Source organism: Rhinopithecus bieti, unplaced genomic scaffold (genome assembly GCF_001698545.2).
Source record: "Rhinopithecus bieti isolate Rb0 unplaced genomic scaffold, ASM169854v2 scaffold_388, whole genome shotgun sequence".
Taxonomy (NCBI): Eukaryota; Metazoa; Chordata; class Mammalia; order Primates; family Cercopithecidae; genus Rhinopithecus; species Rhinopithecus bieti.
In genome coordinates, this window is record NW_016803198.1 from 182609 (window position 1) to 185748 (window position 3140).

Genomic DNA, 3140 nt, shown 5'->3' on the forward strand with positions numbered 1-3140 from the left:
TTTTAAGTAAGTTTGGGCTGACCTTTGTGCAAGGTTGTGACTTTTGTAGGATTTGTTTTATTATCAAGCATACAAGTGTGAGAACCCTCTCTTCATGGCATTCCCTGGCTCTATTTGTCAAAGTTTTCTTAATATTAGTGACTCCATCTTGATTCTTTCATTTTCATATTAGAAAACGTTCTTTTGTGCAAAGAAGGTTAATGAAGTTCTGTTCACTTCACTTTGTATTATCTCCTCATCATCTACTTTGACTTTCTCAGAGATTAAGACTTGCAGGAAAATCAAGGCAATGGGAGTGTTCATTTTCTAGGGCAAACCTAGATTCTGAGTATGGCTATCCCAGGGACAAAGTGAACATTATTAGAGCAAATATGAAGATATTGGAAGCAGTATTCTATAATCACAAGACTCAGGCTTTGAGGTTAGGCAGATTTGAATTCTAATGTTATTTCATCCACAATTAAGGCATGTCTTCCCTCAGGCTCAATCATACTACATGCATGATAGAGATGAAGAATTAAATATGGTAAAAAATATATATATAAATCAGAATAATGTTTATTATATAAGAAATGAGCTTGCCTTTACCCTCTCCTTACTAGTTCCTGGAACATGTTTTGAGATCAGCCTAATGAGTCACCTTTAACTTAGCTAATAACAATAAAAATCCACTATGTATTGAATGAACTCCATACAGTGGTTAGGAATGCGAACTGCAAAGCCTGAATGTCTGGGTTTGAACGTAAGCTCTTTTAACTTAGTGACTAGTTAGGCAAATTACTTAACTCCTCGGTGCCTCAGTTTTCTTAGCTATAAAATAGTGACAAAAAGATTTCTGACATTTATTGAGGGCTCATCAAATGCCAGGCATTCTTCTAAGCCTTACTATGTATAAACTCATTTATCTTCAGAATAACTCTCTATAGCTGTAGACTACTATTGCTATATGACAGACGGGGAAGCTGAAGCAGATAAAAGATTCAGTTACTTACCAAAGTGATGGAACTCAGATAAAAATCCACAAAATGGCGTCGCGGCGCGGCACGGCGCTCACTGGAGGCCCGGCTTTCGGCTGCTGCTGCTGCCTCCGCAGCCGCCGGTCGCGGCTGCACTCCCAAGATGGCGGCTCTTCCCGGTGAGTATTTCAGCGTTGGGAGCCGGGTGTCGAGCGGGACGTGCCAGGAGCAGCGGCTGCAGGGCGAGGTGGTAACCTTTGACTACCAATCCAAAATGCTGGCTTTAAAATGTCCCTCTTCTAGTGGAAAGCCCAACCATGCAGACATCTTGCTCATAAACTTACAGTATGTTTCAGAAGTGGAAATAATTAATGACCGAACAGAAACCCCTCCTCCCCTAGCTTCACTCAGGGTTAGTAAGCTTGCCAGCAAAGCACGGACAGAGAAGGAGGAGAAGCTGAGCCAGGTCTATGCAATTAGTGCTGATGTCTCTCCAGAGGGCCAGCAGCTCTTCCAGACTATTCATAAGACCATTAAAGACTGTAAATGGCAAGAAAAAAACATCGTAGTCATGGAAGAAGTTGTTATTACACCCCCATATCAAGTGGAAAACTGTAAAGGCAAAGAGGGGAGTGCACTGAGCCATGTACACAAAATAGTTGAAAAGCATTTTAGAGACGTGGAAAGCCAAAAGATACTGCAACGTTCACAAGCCCAGCAACCACAGAAGGAGGCTGCCCTGTCATCCTGATTTCGTACACATGGAGGACTCTTCCAGCATCCAGCCAAGGAGGCGCTGCTGGTGGCTTCAGCAGAGGCAGGCCAGGGGAGGGAAGGGATCCTATATGTCCTGTTGGCTCTTAACAAAGGGTCAGCATTTCCAAATCTTAGACTTGAACAAACAAAACACCCAACAAAAAAGAACAGGAGAATAATTTAAAAGTTGAATCATTACTTGACTAACAGACTTCGGTCCACCATGTCCTTTTCACAGCCCTCTTCTGGAACAATCATCTTGTTAATTTTATTTTTGAAAATTCTTTTCCCACTCTGCCCTTTTACTTCTGATTTTCCTTTCCTAGTCTGTTCCTGCCATTCTGTTTTTATAAGTGGCTACACTTGCCTTCTGAATAATTGAAAAGAAACTTCTCATCTTTTCTTCTAAAATAAAAGTAAAAGCTGACTGTGATTCTTAGTTGAGGACCCAGACCAGCAAAGTCTCACTTCAAATTTTTCTTTGTTTTCTTTCTTTTTCCTTTCTTTCTTTCTTTCTTTTTTTTTTTTTTTTGCACAGGGCAGGCTTGAATTAGTTTTATTTTTTCTTAACTTTAAATATATATATGAAAATATATATTAAAATGTTCTCTAAATATTTTCTGCTTCTTGAAGGTCTCTTTTTACTAGATCATTCGTGGCTGTTCTTCCCACCTCATCCCTCTGAAAATAAAAATGTATTGCCCTCCCCACCATCCATAGCCAGGCCACTAACTTGACTTGGTGGGAGAGATTCTTGCTGTGAACTTTGTAGAGCCAGTGTGCAGATAGAATTTGGCTTTGAGGGTTCCTGATGGCTTTTTAGTCTTTAACTGTGTGTGTACCAATCTCACATTTGGCCCAAACCTCAGGATTCTCCCTCTGCCTGTCTTACTTCATGGTACCAGAAGAACTTCCTCCTCACTGTCTCCACATGAAAGAGTCAGCTGCCCTTTCTCCTGTGCCTCTGCAGGAAGAACTCTTTTGCACGGCACATCTCAGCTCCTCTTTGAGGGATTGTTTTCTTTCGTAAGAAACCTGAAGTCCATTTACTCTGACCTCTCTTTAAATCTATATCCAGAGCCACGACCCAGGAAAAAGCTTGGGTGACCCGTAATTTCTCTTCTCCTGCTGTCCTCTTGCTCTTATGCCCCACCCCAATTCCCCTTAAATTTTACAAGCTTTTGACGGTTTGTATGTGCTCAGCCAATGAGCAGAAAACCTGGAAAGAATTTCTGGACTTTAGCCCACCAGTTTGTCTGGTTGACTAACCTGCTGAGAGCTAAAATTGGCACCCATTGCTCCGTGCCTTCAGGCAGTCTCATGGGGCAGAGTATTCCACCATCCAAATATCAGGCACTGAGTGGAATGTGGGTGAAGCTCACAGGACTGGCTAGAGCTTTGGGGGTGGGGTGGGGGTTAACTACTATT

General features: G+C 41.9%; 1 pseudogene; it reads left to right on the forward strand.

Annotated features, from left to right (window-relative positions):
- Nucleotides 1–1116: 1116 nt before the first annotated feature.
- On the forward strand, nt 1117–2385 carry LOC108527455 (protein LSM12 homolog pseudogene; annotated as a pseudogene).
- Nucleotides 2386–3140: the final 755 nt, after the last annotated feature.